This window comes from Rhinolophus sinicus, linkage group LG11, assembly GCF_036562045.2.
Source record: "Rhinolophus sinicus isolate RSC01 linkage group LG11, ASM3656204v1, whole genome shotgun sequence".
Taxonomy (NCBI): Eukaryota; Metazoa; Chordata; class Mammalia; order Chiroptera; family Rhinolophidae; genus Rhinolophus; species Rhinolophus sinicus.
Window position 1 is genome coordinate 33,980,619 of NC_133760.1, and position 12,164 is coordinate 33,992,782.

Below are 12,164 nucleotides of genomic sequence, written 5' to 3' on the forward strand. Positions count from 1 at the left end.
TCTCCAAGGCCCTCCAGCCTCCGCCTCTCACTTTCCTCAGTCACAGATGAGGCGGTAGACTTGGGAGCAACCTGGCTCCCTTTGAGGTGGGTGTGGCAAAGGCAGCCCTTCCAGGTGAGAGGCAGGCAGTGAACAAAGCCATGGGGAGGTTGGGAGTCCTGGCCAGGAAGCTGGTTCTGACTTAGGGAAGGCAGCAGGCGTGACCCCTGCCCCAGCCTTGCTGGGCCCAAGCCTGGTGGGTCATTTCCTTCTTTGCTTAGAAAGGAACTGCAAGTCTTAGTTCTTTCTTCCTCCCTCAAATGAGAAGTGACTCGAAAATGAAAAAGTGAAACAAACAGAAGTGAACCTGAGAGAGAGAGAGAGAGCGAGAGAGGGAGACAGGGAGAGAGAGATACTTTTCAGGCTACTGAGCAGGACAGGGTGTGAGCCCTGATGGGTATTGAGCACCTACTGTATGCTGGGCCCCATGCTAGGCATTGAGGTACAGCAGTGAGCAAGACAGACAAGAACCACCCTCAGGGAGTGCACACTGTAGTGGGAACACCCGGAAAATAAGTAAATGAGGAAAAACATCAGCTAGTGATCAGAGGGGCTCAGGGAATTACAATGGGGGACACAACAGAGACCGAGGGAGCAGCTGGTTGAGAGGGAGAGGCCAGGAAAGGCCTCTCCTAGAGATGACATCATCTGAGTGTTAGTCCTAGAAATGCCAGGGGAAGGAAGGGACTTCTAGGCAGAAGGACCAGCAAGTGCAAAGGCCCTGAGGTAGAAAAATGTTTAGTGTGTTTGAAGAAGCAAAGGACGTCCCTGGGTCAGATACAAATGAACAATGAGGGAGGGCAGGTCACAGGAAGAGCTGGCCAGGTCAGTGTGGTAGGCTGCATGATGCCACCCACACATATGTCTACGTCCTCATCCCAAGAACCTGTACATGGCAGATAGGATTACGTTAAAGATGGTGAGATAGAGAGATTATCCTGGATCATGTGGGTAGACCCACTGTAATCAAAGGTTTTTAAAAGGTGAAGGAGGGAGGGTCAGAATCAGGAAAAAGGAGATGTGACAATGGGAACAGTGGTTGGAGTGATGCAGGATCATAGGCCGAGGAATGAGGGTGGCCTCTAGAAACCAGAAAAGGCAAGGACATGGATTCTCCCCTAGAGCTTCTAGAAGGAACACAGCCCTGACTTTAGCTCACTGAAACCTGTTTCAGACTTCCGACCTCCAGAACTACAAGATAACAAATAAATACATTTGTATTGTCTCAAGCCACTGTGTTTGGGGAGGTTTGTTATAGCAGCCGTAGGCAACGAATGCAGTGTAATTGTGCAGTCAGCTGTGGGGAGGGGGCTGGCTGGGTGAGGGTGACCAGGAGGAGGCAGTCACTGTCATACAGGAGAGAGGTGATGGTGGTCCACCAGGTTTAGGAGGGGATGGCCACGGGAAATATTTTTGGGGTAGAGTTAACAGGACTCGCTGGTGAAGGGGAGGTGGGGGCGAGGGATAGGAAAGAATGAGGGAGGGCTCCCCGTCTTTGGCCTGAGCAGTTGGGGGACAGCAAGGTCTTTCCTGAGATTCAGAAGCCTGGGGCTGTGGCATGTTGGTGGGGAGCAAACCAAAAGTTCTGTGTGGACTGTGTCAGGTGGCAGTTCCCTATGAAGGGTCTCTGTGGTCATGGCCAGCAGCTGCTGGAGACCCGCCTGGAGTCGGGGGGAGCTTGCAGTTACCGTCCAGTAACGGTGTCTGGACAGTGTTCAAGCTGCGAGGGTGGAACAGTCAGGAGAGCAGGTAGCTGCAGAAGAGAAGTGACCCCAGGACAGCACCCCCGGTTTTGCCTCTTTCTCTGTCTGGTGAACTTGTTCTTCAGAGTTGAGGACAAGTCCTCTGGGGACCGTCCCTGGTCCCTGCGTCACAGGCCGCATTCCCTACATCTTCCACTGGATTGACATCCAGGCCCCAGGGCAGGGCTCAAGTCACAGCTTCCTCTGCTTCCTGGAGACCATCTTTCCCTCTCACCCAGCTATGTCTCCCCTCCTCAAGGCTCAGCCACATGTCACACGTGGATCGTTTCTCTCTGGGCCCACACAGTGCGGGGTGGTGGCTATGACGGCAGCCTCTGTAGTTTGCAGAACCTCCGTTGCATTGCTTTGTTGCTAAGCGACTGTGCACAAGACACTTCACCCCTCTGAGCCTCAGTTTCGTCCTTGGTGCAGTGGGAACACTAGCATCTACCTCTCAGGGTTGTTTTCTGGTTGAATTAGAAAATGTTTGTGACGTGGGCAATAAACAGTAGCTAAAAATGGAACCAACGGTGTGTGAATCCTCACTGACACTCTGGTTCTGCTCCCTGGAGGAGTCTACTTACCCTTCTTGTTCCTTCACACCCCGTCACTTGGTGGAGGGATTTGCAGGTCCCCACCTGCCAGATCCAGTCCCCCCACACCTCCCCTGACCTCTGCTCTGTGTCGAGGGGCTGACCCCTGGGCTTTCTGGCCCTGGCTTCTGGTGTTTGGCCAGTAGGCGCTCCAGCAAGAGCTCTCAGGATGGGAGGAGAAAGCGGGATTAGTTCTTCCCTTTGGCTCTTTGTGCTGGTTCATATTATTTGCTGTGACTGACAGCTCCTGGTGGGCGGGCAGCCCCTCCAGGGTTCTGGAAACAACCCTCCCTCCTCTGTGCCTTTGGCTCTGGGTGGTAACGGTTTCCACTGTTGCTGGTGTCCGCATGCCTCAGTGTCCCCCTTGTTCCCTTAGCCAAGCTCCCAGCTCTGTAAGTAGTCCCTCCGAGCCCCCAGAGTAAATACTGTTTCCTGCCAGGACCTGTCTGCCCCAGTGAAGAGGAGCACGGCTTTCTCCTGGGCGGGGCCTGCTTGGATGAGCCCGAGGTCCCAGGGCTGCCAGCATCCATCAGGCAAACAAATATGTAACCATGCTGGACTTAAATAAAGCCGAGGCCCCCGGCACAGGCTCTGGCCACATGGCACACAGGGGACAGGGACCCTTCAAGGGGCTTTGGCTGGCCCCACATATAAAGTATGACCTGAATGTTCAGATCCATTCTGTGTCCAGCAGAGGCTCTGCTGTGGGCCCTGGAGAGAACTCCCTTGGCACACAGAACTGGCACTGCCCTCCAGAGTCACCCCACCACACCAGTGTGTCACTTTCGGGGGGGGGGGCATGCTCAGCTGTCTTGTCAGTGACAGTTAGTGAGGAGGCAGGACCTTGGAGAATAGGACCTTTGGGAGACGAAGCTCACATAATCCCATCGCCAGCGCCCATCCTAGACCCTCGCGGGCTCTCCCAAGACAGCCCTTTTTGGCCGTGGGTGGTGGATAGGGGCTGACATTCCTGAGTATCTCCTCAGTGGCCCACATTATCTCATTTAAACCTTGCAAACTGCAAGGTAGTTGTCAGTAATCCCATTTAGCAGGTGAGGCTCAGAGAGGTGGAGTGAGTCATCCTAGGCCACACAGCAAGAGGTGGAGCCAGGATTTGAACTTAGGCTGCCTTTCACCCCACATAGTGTTTTTTCCATCATGTGCCCCTCTCTGTGGTGACATTCATGTGCAGTAATAATAATAAACTGTTCTCCATGCTGGGCTTTCATAGCTACCATCTCATTCAGTTTTCACACTATCCCCAGGAGGTAGGAATTATCAGCTCCATTTCACAGAGGAAGAAACTGAGGCTCAAGACAAACAACTCAGAAGGGGTAGACCTGGGACTCCCCACTACCCCTCAGATCTATCTTTTTCTAAATCCCAGGCTCCTTCTACATCCAATCTCAGCGGGACCTTAGGGTCTTTTCCATCTGAAAAGCTACATTTTATTTGTGTTATTTTGCCTTTTGTGTTAGAAATTTGGCCACCAAAATGGGGGCCAAGGGGAATGGTTTTGTCTAACAATTGTTCCACCTCCAGCGGCTGATAGAGGGAGAGGAAGTCAGGCAAGAGGATTTGCTGTACCCACAGCTGGAAGCAGCATGTCCCCATGGCTACATCTCTGGAGGTGTAGTCAGAGCCACAGCGGGGTCACACTTGTTTCAGCCCTTTACCATCCTACAAATAGGAGTCACGTCTCTTGGTTGCTGTCACTAAGTTTTCAGAGATCAAGGTGCTGCTGGGTGGCTTTGGGTGTGACAGATGTGCAGAGGGTCAGATTTCTGTGCTCAGAAATTCCCAGCTGAGCAGCCCTGGCGACTTGCCCAACAACTGCCTTGAGGAGAGAGGGGATTCGCTCTCTGGGCAGCTCAGATATGCGTGTCACACACGCCTTGACCAGGTGCCTGTCTGTGTCCTTGTCATCTAGGATTGTGACAATGCCTGTCCCTGCAGCCATGTTGGAGACTTTAGGGGGCAACTCCAAATGGACTCGTGGATGAGGTGGGCCAGCCAGCGAACCTGAAGGGGTTGTGCCCTTGGTCAATCTGGGAAAGTCTGGGGGACCCACAATGAGAAGACAGAGTGTGGCCCAAAGACACTGGTGAGCGGGCATGGAGCCCAGAAAAAGGGGTAGAGGAGCCCGGGAGGACCTGGGGAGTGGCTGGGCTCACCCATGCCTGGATGGCAGGTTGGGGCCTTGGAGAGCCCCTGGATCCGGGTCTGTGTCCACAGTGAGTGGGACCATTGAGGTCAGAACCTAGATGCCAGGTGTGGTCACATCCTCTTCACCTTTGTATGGCCATTCTCTCTCCTCTGCCTGGATTTAGTCCCATGGCATCACTTTTTTGAAACCCTCTCTAGGGCCCTGGGGTTCCACAGTCATTCAACAAACATAGTGCACCAACTATGTGGCAGGCACTGAATGAACACACACGGGAAGCAAACACAGGCTGCATCCCAGCGGGGGAGATGGACAGTAACCTCTTGATAAAAAAATAGAGCTTCAGACTGTGATGGAGGAGGGCAGGAAGCGGTGAGAAGGCAGAGAGGGGGAGGGCCCGGATTGGTCTGAGGGTCTCACTCCAGGAGTGAGTCCTGCCTCTCTCTGTCCCCCTGTGGGACATCAGGCAAAACTCTCTTTGCTGTCTTTCTTTTTGTGGCCCGCATGTGTCCTTGAGATTTAGCCTTGAAGGGGCTGTGAGATCTGCTCAGCTCTGTGTTCTTTAAAAGGAGGGTCCAGGGGGATACAGAGGGCACAAAGGGAGGGGCTGGAACTGCTCCATTTGTAGCTAAATTGACTCTGGGAAGCCTGGACCCAGCTGGGAACTGCTCAGTGGGGCAGCCTGGCAGATGCCCCTAGGCTGGTCCTGCCCCTGACCACTGGGAAGACCCCTGCTCCTTGACCTGACCAGAACCCTGCTCAAGCCTGAGGTTTTAGGGGCTAAGTTCAGGCTTTTGCGGGGGGGGGGGGGGGGGTATTGAGAAGACTGGAGGGCCCTTGGGGGTGGGGCAGAGGAAGCCTCCAGGTCAGAGATACATACATGACATCTACAGACACACCACACAGACACACTATACCCTCAACTGTGCCTTCACAACTACACACCCCTGTCCCCAGGCATCTGCCCACGCCAATTCCTGAAGAGTCTCTCTGCTCTGTGGGGCTGGCCCCTCTGTTCCCACCCAGCACACCCACCATCAGCTGGGACAAGACCTGGCAGCTGAGCCCAACCCTAAGCAAAGCTTCAGAGAGTGGACAGGACACTCAGTTCCAGCCCAGCCTCCTGCAGGCTCTGGACTCTGGCCCAGAGGCCCTGGGTCAGGGATGAGGGGCTGGGCCCACAGCATGCAAGAGGTGTGTCTGTAGGAGGGAACGAGCTGGGCCCCTGCTCCGTGTGTGGCCCTGAGCAGCTCTCCGCACTGCCCTCCCATGCCATCCCCCCACACACCTCCAGTTTAGGGCTGAGGTTGGAGCTCCTGATCCCCAAACTCCTTCAGGAACTCCCCAATTGTCTGTTCAAACTCCAGCATTTACAGCTAGGCTTTGGCAACTATAGACACTGGTGTGGATGAAGGGTGAGGCCCTGGGAGCCTTGGGTATGGGGTGTGTTGGGGGTGGGACTGGGCAGCTCACAAGGGACTTTCTCCTGGTTTGTAGCTCAGTTTGGCTCAGGGACCTGCTCCTGTGGGTCCCAGACCTGATCCCCTTCCCTTGGGGTTCTACCAACAGCCCCGTCTTAACTCTGCTTAGAGCTGACCACCCTGCTCCCTTGCTGACTGTCCTCCCTGGCTCCTCACCTCCAGCAGGATGAATCTAGCGCCTGAGCCAGCATGGCGTGTCCCCTGCCCACCACTCTGGCTCTCCTCTCCCCCACCTCCCTGCCCTTTCCAGTCATGAGGAGAACTAGGTGTTTCTGGAATGCACAGGTTTTCCTCTCTCTAGGCTTTTTGCACAGGCTGTTTCCTCTGGATGACCCTGGATCCCAGAGACCCCAGCATAAATTTGTTTTAAATCGCAAACCAGCTCTAGTGAATTGGGAGTATCTACTTCAAAGATAGTATTGAGGATTTAGGGGCTGAGTTCAAGTTCAGAGGGAATGAACACTGTGGTGGATTAGTGATGTCTGCCACGGGTATGAGAATGGATGAACGGCCAACTCTGCCTGAATGCCCTTCCTTGCTGTGTCCCCTGGGTGAATGCTTTACTTCTTTTTAAGCCCCAGGCACCTCCCCCATGAGCTCTTCTGATTGACTCCTGCCCCCAGTACAGCCTGTGCTTCCTGGCCCAAGTGCCTCTGACCAGGCAGGCTCTGGGTCTGTCTCCACTTCGTCCAGTATCCAGCTGCATGAACACAAGGCTCCGGCCCTTGATGGTCAGGCGTTCCCATTGCTGCATGGCAGCCTGCCTCAGTCTCCAGGCCTGCTCTTGTCACTCTTCCCTCTTCACTCACAGGATTTAAAACAAATCTGAATTATTTGCAGACAACACCTTGGGTGGTCAGAGTGGGTGCAGTAATTGGTATAACTCAGTGAAGCTCCTCCTTGTTCCCAAATAGCCTCTCTACTGGCCCAGAATATTGTCATACGCACCCCCGTTAGGATATTGGTCCTTTGAAGACAATGAGATTATCCTTCTTATCGGATCCTGGTGAACACACACCTGCCTCTGTGCAGGGGACCTCTTACAGGATAGGGCTGGCAAAACAGAGGTCATAGGTGGCCACTCACCCATTCCTGTACCCATGGCAGACATCACTAATCCACCACAGTGCTCATTCCCACTGAACTTGAACTCAGCCCTTGAATCCTCAATACAATCTTTGAAATAGATACTACCGTGTTTCCCCCAAAATAAGACTGGGTCTTATATTAATTTTTGCTCCAAAAGACTCAGCAGGGCTTATGTTCAGGAGATGTCATCCTGAAAAATCATGCTAGGGCTTATTTCTGGTTAGGTCTTATTTTTTGGGGGAATACGGTATTCTACTGTAGAATACCAATTCACCAGAGCTAGTTTACGATTTAAAACAAATTTGTGCTGGGGTCTCTGGGCTCCAGGGTCATCCAGTCTATGCCCCTGTCTCCTAATGGGGCAGCTCAATGTTTCAAGGAGAGAACACCTACCCTACAGAGCCTTTTCTAGTCTCTGGGCTTCCTGACTTTGGGACTCTGAGGCAGTCAGTGAGGGCAACAGAATGAGCCCCACCAACCTGCTTGTTTGAACTTGCTCAGCTGTTTATGAGCTGTGTGGCCTGAGGCTCATCCCTTGCCCTCTCTGAGCCCCAGCTGCTTCATGAATAATAGCTGCCTCCCGAGTCAGGAGGGCGATCACAGGTATGAAGCCCAGCACACAGTAGGTGTTCAGTAAATGTGTGGGTATCTTGACCCTCATCTGCTTAACCCCTTTACCTGGTAGCTGTGGGCTCAATTGGCTGACTGGTCGACTCACACCTGACCTCATTTCCTGGTTATGCCTGGGCCTACCTCCTACTCCCCTCTGTTCCTCTCCAGAAGGAAATCTCATTCATTGCCTGCCTGGCCTGGCCTGGCCCCATGGATCCTGCTTCCTCCTCCTCCTCCTCCTCCTCCTCCTCCTCCTCCTCCTCCTCCTCCTCCTCCTCCTAATATCTGCACCTGCTAGGATCTGACTGTTATGCTGTGGCCCCAGATAATCTGGAGGTCCTTGAATGAGGTTAGGGATCATTGGGTCCATCCCTGCCCGAGAGAGATGAGAAGACTGAGATTGCCGACCTAAGACCTCAGTCTCCTTCTCTTCCTCCAGGAAGCCTTCTGTGATTTCTCCATCCAACATCAGCTTGGACCTGAGTTAGGATGAGCTTTTCAGTATCTCTCCAGCCAGAAGCCAAACTCCTCAGGACAAGACCTGTATCCTAGAACATTCCTTTGCCAGGGTCAGTGGGCTCCTGACTTATCCTGGTACCTGCTTCTATGGCTTGAACTGTCATGTACAATTCTCCTTGACTTGTCTTCCCTCTGAGCTTGATTGTGGGGCGTGGTAGGAGCTGTGGGGCCGGAAGGAGCTGGCTTCACTCATATCCTCATTCCTCCTCATACTGTGACCTTGGACTGGCCACTCAGCCTCTCTCTGTCTCTGTGGTCCCATCTGTCAAATGGGAATTCATTTAGTAGCTTCAAGGCTGCTGAGGGGGTGCAGAGAAGTGATGGATATAGCAGGCATGGGTCCATATGAGCAAGGGGCCCAAGATTTTTCCTAAGCTGGTGGCTACTGTGTCCACTTTGCATCCCTGAGGCAGCAGCAGAGCGGTGAGTCATCCAACTTGGGGAGAAAATAAGCGTGGCCCCCTCTGGCTTCCTGCCCCCATGTCCGGCCCTTGTTTAGCAGCACAATTGCTCAGGTCCAGACTGTAGCACGAGCAGCTTAACCCGTTCAAGGCCAGTGGACGCTTCCCCTACCCCCTCAGCACAGGAAGCCTGGATTGGCAGGGCTGCCTGAGGCTCAGCGGCACCCAGATTCTGTAGGTCATCTGCTGCCCTCCAGGCTGGCGCCCACAGATGGCTGGACTCAGGCCGAAGGGGAGAGGCCCACTGCTCCCCATCACCTCAAGATGAACTAAAGTTCCTGGTCCTGGCACTCGTGGCCTTCAGCGTCCCTAGCCATCCTGCCACCCCCTGCTCTAAACACTCTCTGGCCACACTGGACTGTCCAGTTTCTCAGAGCTGCCGAGGTTCTCTGCCTCCCCCAGAATTCCCTTCACCTTCTGTAGGATCCTATCTGCCCACCACTCATGGGAGATGTCCTTGTTGGGGGTGGGGAAAAAGCACAGTGCTTGGCACAGAGTAGCTCCCTTGTGTGCTTGCCAGAGGAAGAGCTGAGTTGACAGTCTCTCACTTTCCCTGTCACATGCTGGGGTCCTACCGACCTCAGGGGTCAAAACCTTTATGACATCCACAGCCAAGATCAGCTCTGGGTAGCAGGTAAATTCAGCCATGGTTTCTTGAAGATCCCCTACAATGAGCCACTCCTGGTGCTAAGCATTAGGTTGACTCAGGAAGAGACAGTTTCCTCCATTTTATAGATGAGAAAGCTGAGACATGGAGAAACTATGTGACGCCGGAAAAAGACTAGGCTTTCGGGTACAAAATCCTCATTCGAATTCCTACCCCAGCTCTTCTCCAAATATCAGTTTCCTTACTGAGAAATGGAGAAAGGCTATATTTAACTCATGGGGTAGTTGGTAGTTATAAAATAAGGAGCTCCGTTGTTTAAGAGCCTTCTCTGTGCATTGTCTTTAGTTCCCACAATGAATTGTAGAAAGACTTGCTGTCTCCATTGTTCAGACAAGCAAACTGAGGTTTGATAATGTGGAGTAATTTTCCCAAAGTCAGACAGGAAGTGGGTGGTAGAGCTGGGATGTGCACCCAGGACCACTGTCTCCAGGCTGGGCTCTGGAGACTGCCTGCCTTCAAGTCCCTTTGGGGGACTTCCCTAAAATAGGAGGGCCTCAGGGCCCCAACCTTCAGGTATCTGGGTGTCAGGGGAGAAAGGGAGGGCCACCTTCCTGACCACAGCTCCCACAGCTCAGAGTGACCCCTGCAGTGTCTGGGGTGGGAAGGGAAGGGGCTTCCATTAGCAGGGCCTCAAGTGCTCAGAGCTAAGCCTTAGCTTGCTTATTCTGGAATGGGGACACTGGCTGACGGAGGGGCAGAGGCTCAGAGCTCCCCTTCTTCTCCCAGTCCCAGCACAGAGCCTTGAGGGGAGGGGATGATGACAGGCCTTGGTTAATCCTCTACCTGGGGGAAGGCGCACCAGAGGGGAGCCTAGGCCTGGGTGCCAGTCCTCTGCCCCTGGTGTGCTGGTTGATTTGGGCAGAATCCTGCCCTCTCTGAGCCTGGCACCACTGGAAGCCAGTGGGCCCTTGAGTCACATAGAATTAGAGAGTACATGTGAGAGAGCTGAGGCCTTCTCCCCTCCCTCAGCCCTGGGAATGCTCACTTGTGCCCAGGGCACCACCGCTGGGTGTACTTCTCAGCCCTGCTCTAAGCCTGGCGGAGACCCTGTGTACCCCGAGGAGAGGCTCTTCCCTGGGACCCTGACAGTGACCATTCTACAGATGGGGAAGGCAAGGACCCTACTGTCTTGGGTCCATGGTGAGGGTCTGAGTGGATTGGGGTCGGGAGCGCTCACTCACCGTGCCCGTGGGCTGAGCGGTGTCTCTGTTCTGTCAGACTGTCCGTCCGGGGCTGAGTGCTATGGAGTTCTGTGGAGCTTGGCGGACAGACAACCTCTCGAGGGGAGCCACACCCGGCAGCGAGGGAGGCTGGCTGCCTCCCCTTCAGGTTTTCCAGCTGGCCCAGGCCCACGCCCCCCTGGGATGGTTTCCTGTTATTGTTTCTTTGTGAGGGCCGGGCTGGCTGTAGATAGGCAGGCCCTGTGGTGGGCCGCTCCCTCGGTCCTGCTGGGCTGTCCCCACAGAGGCCTAGCGCTGTACCTGCCTGGGCCTCAACTCCAGGCCTCAAATCTGGGGCTCTAAGTCTAGTACCTGCCAAGGGCCTTAGTTCACCCTCCTTGTAGCCCCAAGGGCAGTTGTCATCACCCCCATTTTATAGCTCAGGACACTGAGACTCAGCAAGTTGAAAGTACCTCTCTAGCCCTCTGAGGTGTAGTGGAGTCAGAAATCCAGCCTGGGTCAACCTGGACCCAGAGCCAGATTTTCTCAGGTGACCCCATGACATGGGAAGGGGCAGAGTTTGCACGTGATGGGGAGGCTTCAGGGGCTTTGGAGGTGAGGTGGGTGGGAGAAGGGGAACAGCATCTCTTGGCTCTGCAGGGCCGGATTGGTGCCAGCCTGGGTTTGTGGGGCTGTTTGAGTTTAGGAATACCAGGTGGAGTCCAGTGCCCTGGTTCTGCTTCTGGATGTGACCGTGGACCAGTCGTGTCCCCTTGAGCCTTATTTTCCTCATCTGTAAAATGGGGATAATCAGAGCCTCAACCCCATAGGGCAGTTGAGATAAATGAGTCAAAAAGCAGCTTGGAAGATAGGGAAGCTGAGGCAGGACCAGAGCTCAGGGAACCAAGAAGCTGGGGCAGTGAGGAGGCAGGGCTCAGAATCTGTTACTCATGAACATCACGTGAGGAGGTTTTACAAACTACAGATACCAGGGCCCTGCGCCAGGCCGACGGATTTGGAATCTCCCTGGATGGGCAGTGGGAATCTATCTGTCCTTTGAATAGTTGCCCCTGTTTTTCCATGGGTGAATGAATGGCTGGGAAGTCCCGAACTGGATTTATTACATAGCTGGGAGGAGACCTGAGAGTTTGAGAGCTTTGCCCAGGGATACTCAGTAAGTCAGTGACACGAGTATAGAGATGCACACGGAGGGAAGAATATTTTTTTGGAGAGGGAGATAAAGATTTCTCTGTTTCAGGCATGTTGAGTTTGAGATGGCCTTTGGATACCCAGGTGTCACGGCCAGTTGGAGATAGGGGCGGATTCACGTAGCCTGCTGCGTAGTGACGAGCTTAGTTATGGTGGGACCTGAGGCCATGGCAGCGGATGTGCTTACAGCGAGGGAGGACTTGAGCCGCCGAGATTTGTAGATCCTCTAGCGAAGAGAGCGCAGCAAAGGAGGACAGAAGCGGTGAGGACAGGGCGTGTGAGCTGGGTCAGCCTGGGAAAGGGGAGAGTCGATTTGGAAGACAGAGGTCGTCCTGATTGTGATCAGAGCAGGTTAAAAGGACAAGAGCAGGCAAGACAGGTTAGAGGGGGCTGGGGAGGGAGGGGGAGAAAGTGGAGACGTGCGTGAT

General features: G+C 54.1%; 1 protein-coding gene across 1 annotated transcript in view; it reads right to left on the reverse strand.

Annotated features, from left to right (window-relative positions):
• The window catches only part of CDH5 (cadherin 5), a 33,653-nt gene extending 22,965 nt beyond the window's left edge, over window positions 1–10,688 (reverse strand). The window contains exon 1 of the mRNA XM_019755125.2: window positions 10,549–10,688. The gene's annotated coding sequence lies outside the window, so the exon portion shown is untranslated. The remainder of the gene's footprint in view (window positions 1–10,548) is intronic.
• Between the last annotated feature and the right edge of the window lie 1,476 nt (window positions 10,689–12,164).